At 35.5% G+C, this 13601-nt stretch overlaps 1 protein-coding gene across 11 annotated transcripts in view; it reads right to left on the reverse strand.

Moving 5' to 3' along the window:
- Positions 1-13601, reverse strand: part of TBC1D5 (TBC1 domain family member 5) — a 548599-nt gene that overhangs the window by 368038 nt on the left and 166960 nt on the right. The gene's annotated exons all lie outside the window — the stretch shown is intronic.

Here is a 13601-nt window from a genome sequence, read left to right on the forward strand (position 1 = left end):
ATACTCTGACTGGGATGCAAAGGTACTGGGGGCTTTTGCATGGGCGTACGAGATGTTATGACAGAAACTACACTACAGGTCTCAAATGAGGAGAAGCAGTGAGCTCCTAGGCCATCCTCTCAGGACCTTCTTCAGAAAAGAGCCCTGCCTCAGAAAAGTTAGGAATAAAGCTAAAGATCAGTCTTAGGAGTAACACCAAGACTGTGGCACATTAGAAGGAGGAAGGTAAGGTCTAGTAAAGGACAAAAAACCAAGTCACATTAAAGGGCTTCTAGCCAGACGACAATCCTTAAGATGCTTGCAGTATTTTTGGAGAAGTGAAACACCTACAATCAATCCATCGATAAATAAAATTAGGAAGCCATATAAGAAATAAAATATAATACTAAATGTAATTTGATCTTATTTTGTATGGATTCAAGACCTTTAGTTGTTTCTGAGTAAATGACAACTACAGACTACTGAAGGTCAGGACTCCTAGCCCAGTGTCTATATATCAAGTCCTAATAAGAGAAAAATGGAAGGGAGGATGAACACATGAATGCACTGGGGAAAGAAAACCTTGGCACCAACTCATACAACCTCTGCTTTATGAGGCACAAAGGCAAAACAAAATCTAAGTCTCTCCTTTCACTGATTAACATACTACCCTTCCTAAAAACTATTTCAGTTAGAAACTGCTAGTGGTAAGACCACACCAGATGAATTTAGTAACTGGATCAGTATAGAATAGATTCTGTGAACGGTCTGATACATCACAGGCCTTTAGCACTTACTAGCCCTCCAGCTATGGATGTGAATTACAAAGGACTAAGTTTAGTCAGCTCTCACAATCCTTCCGGATTTCTGTTCTATGTACTACGGTCTGCTCACATTATTGTACTTTTGTTTCTGGAACATTTATAAAGCAGACAAATCTGAAAATCTAGGAACTCAGTGTCTATCTATAGATATAAATATAAATATAACACACACTCCTCCATTTTACCTCATAGTGAAATAAAATGATACTTTAAAAATGAGGTGGTATTACCTTGCCCCTAAGTAACCAAGATCAAGATTGTAGTTCCTGAAAATTGTGGTGAGGTTTTCTACAGCAAGGGCAAAGAGAAGCAGACGGGAGAGCTAGTGTAGATACTTTCCTCCATAGAGAAACAGATCAAGGGGTGCCTGGGTGACTCAGTCAGTTCTAAGCATCCGACCCTTGATTTCGGCTCAGGTCATTATTTTGTGATTCGTGAGTTCAAGCCCCCCATCAGGCTCTGCACTGACAGTGAGGAGCCTGCTTGAGATTCTCTCTCTCTCTCTCTCTCTCTCTCTCTCTCTCTCTCTCTCTCCCCCCTTTTCTCTCTGTCCCTCCCCCACTCACATATGCACATGCTCTCTCTCTCTCTCTCTCAAAATAAATAAACTTAAAAAAATAGATAAAATGAGGACCCCCTATTTCTAGAACTATTACAGAGGTACAGAATTAAATAGCTTACATTTAGATTTTCCATCTTTCAAGATACAAAAGCATTATTTCTAACACATTAGGGGAAGAAATTTAATCACAGATTCAAAACTCTTAAACTACTCCTAAAATGTCCATATTCTCATTCTTAGTGGAAAACCAGTCTGAAACATAAAAAAGATGCCTCTTGGGATGTCAGGCCTGTCTCCTATCTAAATCTTATGAAATGTATATGGATAGAGGTCAATGAATAAGGCAAATTTAAACTAGAACAGAAAATCTGATTCAGATTCAAATTAACATCTTCCTTTTCCCTATTCCTTCTGGCAGTACTTACAAAATCTGTAACAACAAACTATCACTTCATTATCTTCCCACAAGATACTGGTTTCTCTAACACTTCACAATGCCTCTGAGATAGCATATCTGACATAACACCTCCACTTCTCTCCAGAATTTAACAAGATAAAGAAAAGGCAGTAAGAAAGGAGACAATGTTGGTGTTACAAATGCAAGAATCCAACCTGCAATGAACATTGAAATTAAATATATACCTCAAACCACTGTAACTATTTCCCATAAAGGCATCCGACATGGTCAGAGTTCAAGTTTCCCTTTAAAGTACTTAATAGGCTGTAGGTTCATTCATTATTGTAACTGAAGGCATTTAGGAACTAATGGTGGGAGGACTAGTCACATTGAAACTAAAATATAACCAAGGTATTGTGATTCAAAGGACCCAGGGTGGTGGTTTTCATGATTTTTCTTTAATCAAATAAAGCTGAGTAATCAGATGTAGTCTTTGAAGAAGGCTGTTTCTTTTTCTTTTCTTTTTTTTTTTTTTAACCTAGATAGGTTTCCTCAAAGAGGAAGTAAAATGGTGAGTTTTTAATTCACCTAACTGCTCAATATCAAACTTGTTTGGTTACGTAACAATCTCAAGTTTAAACTTTCTTTTGTGATAGAATTAAAATGAAGATGTGATTGATCAGTTTTACCTGTTTTGTAATAATACCCAGAACGCATGCATAATGACCTACCTGCAAAAACATGCAGGATTCTCAGCGTTGTAGCACAAATTAAATCTAGAGGTAAGCAAGTTCCCACACTTCTTTCCAACCAAGTCCCTTCTCTAATCCCAACAGGTTTATCCCAGTGCCTCTCGGTGTCTATGTGCTTCAGCATAAGTGTTCAGAGGGCAGGAATCAGGCCCAGCAATGTGCTCATGGCCCCTAGCGTAGCTCCATTCGCAGGTGACGCTTATCAAACCCTAGCTGAGAGGCATCTGACAATACAATTACTGAAAAATTCAATGCTCACCCAGCATGTGAAATCTTGTGCCTTGTACCTTATGATTTCAGCAGTGCCATGTGTGCTGTGATAGTTAAGGACCTGTCAATGTTTCCATTATAAACTCTGGTTTTCAGAGGTTTGTATCTTGGCCTATAAAAATAGATTCCGGTCTGTAACTTGGCATAGAAAGTACTGGTATCAGCCCAAGAGAACAATTTTTGTTCCAAAGATTAAAATAAAAATCTGTTTAGTAGTTTTAAGTTAAGAGAGTGTTAAAAGGGGGGGGGGGGGGCGGGGAGGGTGGGTGGAGTATAGAATGTTTTTAAAAACACACACAAAAAAACCAATGCTCTATGTCTCACTACTGCTTCATTTTAAATTTTGAAATGATTAACACAATATAAACCAATGATACTGCGTAAATGAAAAACCTAAAAAGAGTTTTAATTAAAAACATTATGGCGGTTACCAAAAAAAAAAAATCATAAATTTTTAAACAACTACATATGTAGTATCTCAAATAATCCCCACATTTAAAGATTGTCCAAGTACTCACTGACAGTAAACCAAAACTATTTCAAAGATCTGTTTTTCCAGATATGTAAAAATTACTTTTTAATGAATCACTAAATGTAGACTTACTTCAGATTAGTGGAGACAATCTTCAATCCTATCTTCAATTTATGCATCAAGAAGTGTCTAAAATATATGACCTAATGGAAGAAACTCTGAAGTATTCTTTATACACTGTTTGTTAAAGACACTAGCTTAAGTTTTATGTTTTCTTTTCAGCTTAATGGAGATTTTTTCCCCTCAAAAATATAAGACTAGTACATAATGCTGCTGTACACCTTTAAATAAACACATTTTGAAACAGTAATTTTTCTCTCTTAAGGGGGCACAAATCCTCCTTGGAGCATGATTTATAAATAGCTATGAAAAATATGAGTACATTGGGGCTCCTGGGTGGCTTAGTCAGCTAGGCGTCCGACTTCAGCTCAGGTCATGATCTCATGGTTCTTGAGTTTGAGCTCCGCATTGGGCTCTGTGCTGACAGCTCAGAGCCTGGAGCCTGCTTCAGATTCTCCCTCTTTTTCTCTGCCCCTCCCCTGCTCGCACGCTCTTTCAAAAACTGAATAAACGTTAAAATTTTTTTTAAAAATGAGGACATACACACACTTTGACCTTGTAATTACATTCTTAGGAAAATATACTATGACTATACCTACACATGTAAAATAATATAGATATAACTTTTATATATGCTGTGAGTTTTTAATGTGAATCTTCTAAAAAACATTCTGTACTCTACTCACAAGAATATTTCTCACAGAATTTTTTAAATAGCAAAATGGTGAAACAAACCTAAATGTCCATCAATTGGGGACTTATTAAATAAGTTACTGTACATGCATACAGTGGTAGCACCATATAGCTATTTTAAAAAAGAAGAAGAGAAAGACAAACTAAAAATGATTCATTGATAGAGAAAGTCTTCCAAGTAACAATGGTAAGTGAATACAGCAAGGTCCTATGTTACCATCTGTACAGGAAGAAAAAAGAAGGAGAATATATACACATATGTGTCTGTGTGTGTGTGTGTGTGTGCGCGCGCGTGCATATATAGAGAGAGGGGGAGGGAGGGGAAAAGAGCAGGAGAGTTTTATTTGCTTTTACATGCATAAAACATTTCTGGAAAGACACACAATAAGCCAACAATAGAAATTAATGGTTTCCCATAAAAATAATGTAGTAACTTTGGGTAGCATTCTTAATCAAAGACTCAGTATCAGATAATATAACCAAAATAATATTAGAAAGAAAAAATACATATAACTCTAAGCTTCTGTAATTACTGAAAACAATACAGTTAGGTATTGTACAGTATACATATATTCACAATATATGAGTGGTTCTCAAATGCTGGTGTATACAGAATCATCTGAAGATCTTACTAAAACACAGATTTTTAGACTCCACCGTTAGAATTTCTGACCCATAGGTCTGGAATAGAGCCTAAAAGAGTTTGCTTTACCTAACAGTCCCCAGGTAAGGCTGAGCTACTGATCGAGGGACCACAGTTGGAGAACATGTGTTCTAGATAAATGGACTACCTGTTCAGAACTTTACATAAAAACTCACCTACTACAACATTATAAATGTAATTTCATTATTATCAATAATATTTAGATAAGGTTTGTTTTCCTACAATTTAAGAAGTCTGGGTGGTGGGGGTGGATAATGCTTTATTCTAAACAGGGTAAAATAAAATGGGAGAGGAGACTAGGAAATTAGTTCTATTGTACTTTTCCAACAGCCTCCTATCTCCTATTTCTGCCACTAGATGGAAACCAGTACAATGGTTAGCTGTCAAATTGCAGATATAAATTGAAAAACAATAAAACTGAGGTGAAAATTATGTTACACGGTAGTAATTACAAAGGGACATATATCTGTGGGTCCCTATACTGCCATTAACTGCAAAATGACCATATTTACTTTTTGATTAACTGTATATGTCATTAGCCATTGGCCTATCAACAATATCAACTCCAAAGAGAGTTATTAGTGGTTGAATTATGACCCTCCCCTCAAAATTCCTTTGTTTAAGTCCTAACCCCCAGTACCACAGAGTGTGACCTTATTTGGAGACAGAGCCTTAAGAAGAAAACCGAGTTAAATTTGGCATCATTAAGGTGGGCCCTAATGCAATATGACAGGTCTTCTTAACTGTAAGGGGTAATATAAGTGGTAATTTAGACACCTACAGAGGGAAGAGGATGAGAAGACACAGGGAGAAGACAGCCTCTACAAGCCAAGGAGACAGGCCTGGAGCAGATCCTTCCTCCAAAACCCTCAGAAAGAACCAATCCTGCCGACACCTTCATCTCAGACTGCTAGTCTCCAAAACCGTAAGACAATACATTTTTGTTGTTTCTGCCACTAAGTTTGTGGTACTTTGCTTCACAGTCCTAGCAAACCAAAACAAGGGCTTTCCCTTTTATTTACTTTTTTTTACTCTAGCGGATTGAATGACTACTATCAGCAATGTAATGTGTCAAGTGCTGAGACCACAAAAATGAATGATCAGCCTTTAAGGAGCTTACAGTCTAACGGTTTATTACTTAAGGCATAAATACTCATTTAGTCATTAATAAGACTTCAGCCATTGTATCAGTGTTTTGATGCTTGATTCAACAGTTCCTCAATAAAAAGTAAGAGACACCAACACTGTGACTTGTATCACCATTCCAATTACAGCACCCATTACTTGCCACCTAATCCTCAGCACAGACTTTTCTAACTGGCCTCTTCCCCCCTCTCCAACACCTTCCTGACAGCACCCTTCATGTAAGTCTCCTCATTAAAATGTTTCAAAAAATATCTTAAAAGAACATTCGCTTTTTCCCAGTTGAAGCTATAGTCAGTCAGTACTTCCCAATAGATGTACATACCTTCAAACAAATTACCTAAAACCACAGATTTAGTTTGCACTTAGAAAACTGAAATGTCTTCAGAAGCGGCAGTTATTTATAATGAACAGGAGTAGCAATATCATAAAGCATCATTGAATACACCTATGAATAGCTCTCCCCCTCAAATAATCTCTAAGTCCAGCACAGACCTAATGATCTCAGTTTATGAAGTAGTGAGTGTACAAATTAATAGTTGTTCTCGATCTGTGGGTGCCTCATAAAACACCTGAATGGATCACAAAAACCCTATCCCTAGATTCCAAAACTTGTATGTAAACTTCTCATGGGGAGCTTACGCCTTATACAACTTCACTCCATACTGTGCATTGGGCTTACACATATGGCCTCAATTACAAATTAAAATTTAACTTTGAATTCCCTGCCATTTTATTATCAAATGTCTCACCTACTGAATTAACATTTTTATATAGTTATTCCATTTGTTTTATTTTGGTAACAGTATTCATTTCCCAGGGAAAAATAATTGTTAGCACTAAATTTTCTCTAGAATTTCTCCTCCCTTTTCTTTTCCTCAACAGAATTCAGTTACACAGTTTCAGAAGCCAACTAGGCTACTGATATTCCTTTATTATGTTACAAGTAAATAAATTTCACACCTTCAAAAATTATTAAAGTGCAGAAGAATATTCCTTGGCCTCTTCATACGTAATATTCTAGTGTCGCTAGTTCTTTCAGGTCCCAGAGAGAACATCTCTTATTAGCCCTACAATTAAATGATTCAGCAACCAGCCACACTATCTTTGCCTTTTAACAGTTCCAATCAGTAGCAGATCTAGGTGTAATCAACAGCAGCAGGGGGCTTTAGGAAGCAAAACAAAACAAAAACAGTAGGAATCTTTACTAGAATACAGTAATTGATACAAGGGAACATTATAGGCTATTTTAATCCAAGTTAATCTAAGATATTAGAGTCTGATTTTATAATCAGAAGTGAAATGAGCAGGACAACTCTGAATGTCTGGAAACAGAACAAATGTCAAACAGTTAATAAGGTTAAAATGAAAGAGGACTGCTTTCAAATGAACCTTCTCAGTCTCAGAAGGGTCATTACTTCTGTTTTGGTTATTTAGCACCCCTTTAGCTGATAAATTAAAGCCCTCCTTACCTCCTACTGCTACCATGCCTAACCAGTTTCATATCACATGCTTACAAAATGAAGGCATCGTAGAGAGCAACTAGTTGGCAATGCTCTTACTCCTTTAAAGAAACATTTAATATTTTAGCAGCAACGTCAGGACAGTCTTAAAATGTAATTTCACATTTCTTTTATTTTTCTATTTTTGATTCCCTAGCCTAGAGTGTATGGGTGGTAGTTAAGTGCTATGACTGGTGCTACTTAATAGCATGCAGGTAGTATAGTGATTTATTTACATGCAAAATCAAAAGCCAATGGTGGTGTCATGTGATGACTACAAATTTTAACTCTACAAAAACCCACAAATGGAAATGTTACCATAGTAACAACCTGATCACACTGCACGTGAGACTAGCTGATTTCATGATACGATTCTCTAGCTGTTCACTGCAATATGTGTAATGAGACATGTATGAAACCTCAATTCTTCCATCTCCTCACTTTGCTCGGGAGAACAAGATGTGAGGAATGTGGCTGACAAGTTTACAATCTTGTCAAGTTCTTCTTTTACTTTTTTCAATTTTTCAAAACAAAAAATTTTTAAAATAAGTTGGCTAAGATTTAAAGCACGTAACTATAAAACTCGATTCAGGACATATTCCAACATAGAGTGTTAGAATTTCACACAGCAGGAAACAAGTATACCTGGTGGCAATCATTTCTCTTTCTGAAAATACTCCCAAAGTTATTCAGCAACTAGCCTACAAAGCTTTTACCTCAAAAAGTAGTCTTTTGTATTATAAACGAAAAACAATACCCAAAAAAGTGCACCTTCTCTCCAGCAGGTCCACTGAAACAAACGTTAATATAAATATATAAATATATATATATATATATATATTACCCATCATTATTAGTAAATCAACATTTGCCTAGAAAAGGTGCTTTTCATACGAATGTTTCTAGACTTTTTGTAGCTATTGTTGAGGGAGGAAAATGCATTAAGCATAAACATGGTAGGGAAAAGAGTAGAGAATGTTAATACTAATCTGTCTCTCTCCATGTAACAAAAAAGTCACTCAGTGATTAAAGCTCTGAATATAATTTACACTGAAAAATAATAAAGTCATTCATTTACCAGGGTTGATATAATAAAGGATATATATGCTTTAGAAAAGTATAAAATATACATTTGAAAAAAAAAACACTTTCTCAGCTCACTGAAGTATAAATTCTTAGGTAAATCTGAAAGGACTTTCCAAATACTTTCAATTACTCTACTCAATATTATTTTATGCAGTAATAATTTTAAGAACTTTAGTTACCAATTCTAAACCATTTTCAAGAATGTGTTTTTTTTTAATACTTCTATCAAGTGGATATTTCCACATGTCTGACTGTACTAGTTCACAAAAACAAAAGCAGATATCGGTATTTTTCTATTCAGTGACATACACTACTAGTAGTCAAAAATATTTTAATATAAAGATATATGAAAACGAGGCCTTGATAATTTTAATGGTTTTTCTCCTGTGATAAATAAATGAATAAAAATATAGACAAATACAGGAAAGTAAGCTTATAATTTATTACAACTTACAAACGAAAAACCACACTATAACTATTTAACAACTATGCAACAGGTAGTACTTTACTCTCCCATAAAGACAGCATCTTAATAATGAATAGTTTTCTAGCATCCTCTTGCAAAATGGACTGTTACATAAAATATAACATTAATGTACTTAATTTTACTTCTCAACCTCTACTAGTTTTTCCCGAGAGTTCAGTGAAATAATCTAATGTGAAGGAGGATGACGTCAGAAATATTATGTAAACTAATATTTTGTCTATGTAGGTAATGATGCGTTACTATCGAAATCAAATCTCTTAAATTACTGAGTCTCTCCCCTTCTTTGTCTTTGTAATTATTACTGGAGTATTTATTTGGAAAGATTTTACTACTATCAATATATTTTAAATGGCTCATATTCAGGGTTAAAATGGGACCATTTAAGAATACTAATACTAAAAATTCCCCATTATCTCTGATCTGTACTTGCAGTAAGAAAAAAAAAGTTACTCTATGATTGTGATTCCATTGCCTATAATTTTAATTTATTAAATCACTCTGAAATAACACTAAACTGCTAAGAATGGCCATGTTCTCTGAAGTGAAGCACATCTACAGGAGTAAAATATAATTCAACAAATATTTAAAACAAAAAATGCACGTGCACATACACAAAGTATAAAAAAATACAATACAGTGTCTTCTTCCACAGTGTTATTACACCCCTACAGTCAAGGACAGAAGCACTTCAATCTGTAATGTTTATATCATAACCACAATTAAGACTGTCATAAAACAGAAACTGTCATGAAATAACTTCAAAATTTTGATTCTAATGTAAGTAATACATTTACTACTTGAAATAAAAAATAAGAGTATCCAGACTTCTGGAAATAGAATGAGAGATGTTAAGTAATGCTAAGAAGGCAATCCACCTGCTGTGATTCCTTAAATATTTTGCCAAAAAAATAAAGTACTTACATATCCATGGACATCACCAAATACCATATACATATAAAGCCATAAGTAAAAATATCAGTAAATTGTCATCACCCTGACTTTTACAATGTGCCTATAAGACAGGACTATAAATTCGCATCAGTTTTCATATGAAACAGTCTAAAACCAGCCCCACATTTATCCTTTAAAATTTATTTGAAAAAGAAATTAAAATTATTATAGAGAACTTTCAGTATATAGCTTTATTTCAAAAACAAATGAGAAGCTGTAAGGAAACAGTAAAGTACTGATGTGTGAGTGAGTGCACAAGCTTGCACTCACGCACGCACACACACACACGCGCGCGAACACACACACTGGAAAAGATTTCCTCCCATGGCTACACCATTGCTTTGCAGACAACAAGCTAATTTGGGTTCCTATCATGCATCTGATCGGTCATACAGCAATACAAAACAGAAATAAGTAAAGACGACCATCTGCTTGTTAGCTGAAACTATAAAAGTATATCTTTTTAATAAACAATAAAATTAGTTTGACAGGGCAGAGACCACCTGAATAGAAAATCAAATATTTCATGTTATTTAAGGTGTATGTCTGCTGGCTATTAAAATACTCCTCTTTAATTTATTACAGCAACACACACAATACTCATGTCATCCTCATTTTCTAAATCAATAATCAGCACAGCATGCTTCATTAACAGTGACCAATCACGGATGAGCTGGGGATCTCATTTTACAACATGAGCATTCCTAAGACATAAACCATCTGCTACTTGTAGTAACAGAAAAATCAAATTAATCCATTCTTATCATGCATTCAGATTTTAAAGCAATTAAAGATGCTCTTAGTGTAATCGCAGCCACAGAAGTAGTTCTGTAATGAGGGAAGCAAACTCTTCACTGAACTTTCTGTCATTCTCAATACATTTGAAAACTTTACAAGCTTTCTGCACTCCAGTGAGCCATTGTTCTCTGAACACAGATGTTGAAAACAACAAGCAATTTTTATTAAACATTTAATCTTTGCACATTTGAAGGAGTTTAAATACTGAACAGTGATCAAAACATAAAACATATAAACACCAAAAATAACTGCATATTAAAATGAGGCACAACGTCTAGTTTAAACTTATAATAGTAAATTCAGAAATGAGGTATTTCTGATTCCTTACACTCCTCCTCTTATTCCTTTATTTTCTAACACATATGGTATGTGTTGATACTATCTTCAACATCTGCAACACCTGAGCAATGGCATGGGAAGCTTTATTTCTGAATGGTATAGATTTGTGGTTTTATGTAATTCTTTTTCCCTTTAGGCTATCTCTAATGTGAAAACCATTACTCAATAACTAAAATTTGAGTACACAGAACACAAATCCTTCGAAACGATTAATACAAAGACCTGCAATCGTAAGAGGGAAAAGAATAGAACAATCACAGATATCTCAAAGAAGCCAGCTTTTTAAAGCAAAATAAGCACCTTGTCTGGGCAAAGCTTATTACTCTGGTTGAAGAACCTCCCCTGCCCTACCCCCCCCCCAAAAAAATAAGTTTCAAAGGCTGAAATTAAGTTTCAAAGTCATAATTCAAATCAAGAGATTTTAAAAATATTTCAAAGAACAACGAAAATAATTACTAAACTTTCCAAATGAAATCAAATTGCAAATACCATTTTCCTTCCTAAATCAAATAGCATACTGAAGGAAAAATAGGAGTTTGGGAGCTAGAAAAGGTAAGACTGAGGGGAAGAGCATTCTGGAGGCAGCAGTAAGCATGAAAAAAAATAAAAGAAGACAACTGTTCAAGGAGCAATTACTAAAAATGTAGCACTTGCCAGGCACTGTTCTAGGCCCTGGGACCGGAGCATTCAACAAAAGACCTAATCAAACAGAGCTTAAATGCTAGTGATGGAAGACAGGCAATAAGCAAATATAAAAACACCAGGACATCTATGAACAGAATAAACCAAGTTGATGGAATGGAGAGATCCTAGGGCTATTTTAAAAGGTTGTTTTTTTTTTTTTTTAACATTTGTTTATTTTTCAGAGAGACAGACAGACAGACAGAATGCGAATGGGGGAAGAGAGGGAGACACAGAATCTGAAGCAGACTCCAGGCTCTGAGTTGTCAGCACAGAGCCCGACGTGGGGCTCAATCTCAAGAATCATGAGATCATGATCTGAGTCAAATCAGGAGTCAGACACTTAACCGACTGAGCCACCCAGGTGTCTATGAAGAATTCTTTAAATAGCAGAGACACATGACACTGTTCCCTCTCTTTTCTTCTTTTTCTTTCTCTTTTGTCCCAAATATGCTTGTCCAATGTTATATTTGTGCTCAGTCTATTAATCCAGTAAAGAATGAACATTTACCATATATTCAATTATTCTGTTTGTCCCAGAGTTTGTAAGGTTAAAAGTTTATTTTTTTGTCCCCTACGCAGGACTTTGGGCTAGAACATTATTAATAGTAAACAAAAACACTGAAAAATGCAAAATTCCATGTTAAATGTTAGGATATATGGTTTCTCTAGCCTAAGGAACTTTGGAATTGCCCTAAGGCTAATTTCTGCCTTTCAGCATCTATAGTGCCTGTTTCTTCTGCCTGGAATAACATTTTCCTAGACTCCCATTCATGATGGGCTTCCTTTTGTCACTCATCTCTCTCAGTTTAAACGTCACACCTTCAGGGGTACCTGGGTGGGTTCAGTCGGTAAAGCATACGACTTCAGCTCAGGTCATGATCTCAGTTCGTCAGTTCGAGCCCCACATCAGGCTCTGTGCTGATGGCTCAGAGCCTGGATCCTGCTTCTGATTCTGTGTCCCCGTCTCTCTCTGTCCCTCTCCCACTTGTGCTGTCTCTCAAAAATAAACAAACATCAAAAAAAAATATATTAAATGTCACACCTTCAGATACCTGAATGCCCAGTTTAAAATAGCCCCAGGGTCAGGGGCACCACATACTTGTGTATTTTGGGAATAGTTTCCAATATGGATATTCTGTATCAAGAGAAAATGCATTTGTAGTATTGTTAAATACTGCCAGTTTCTCCTTTTTTATTGTTATACTTTTTCCTACTCGCTAGCAATATATGGAAGAAGTGCTGGTCTTTCCCAGTATTACTACTAGAATGTGTTGCCAGACTTTGGATTTTTGCCAATGTGATAAGTGAAAAATAGAATGCTGTACTTTTACAAGAAAACATATTTAGATAAAGAAATGGCAGTTCATATGGCTTTGGTTAAGGACCCTTTGTATTGACTGATAACCTTTTAACAGTGATTATGAAGAATTCTTTAAGGCTGCTGCTCAAAGTTTGCATCAAGCTTTTATTTATTTTTTTTAATGTTCATTTATTTATTCATTTATTTATGAGAGGGAGAGACTGCAAGCGAGGTAGGGGCAGAGAGAGGAGAGAGAATCTCAAGCAGGCTCTGCACTGTTGTACATACATACACATGTCCACAATCTCCGAAAACCAACAGCAATTTCCTAACTTTGACATAAAGTCATTTGACAACAAAATCTGACTTGAATTAATATGAAGTTAATTATAGTCTTTATTTACACAACAGTGTTATAATCATACAATTTCAAACAAGCAGGAGCTTGTTTACCGGGGACGGGTGCTTCCTCACCAGAAATCTTCTATAATTTTGGAACATGCATCACATTAATAATTCTAAAATCCAAAAAACTGAATTCCCAAACAGATCTACTCCCTCTATGGATTTCAGATAAG

This window comes from Prionailurus bengalensis, chromosome C2 (genome assembly GCF_016509475.1).
Source record: "Prionailurus bengalensis isolate Pbe53 chromosome C2, Fcat_Pben_1.1_paternal_pri, whole genome shotgun sequence".
In the NCBI taxonomy this organism is placed as follows: Eukaryota; Metazoa; Chordata; class Mammalia; order Carnivora; family Felidae; genus Prionailurus; species Prionailurus bengalensis.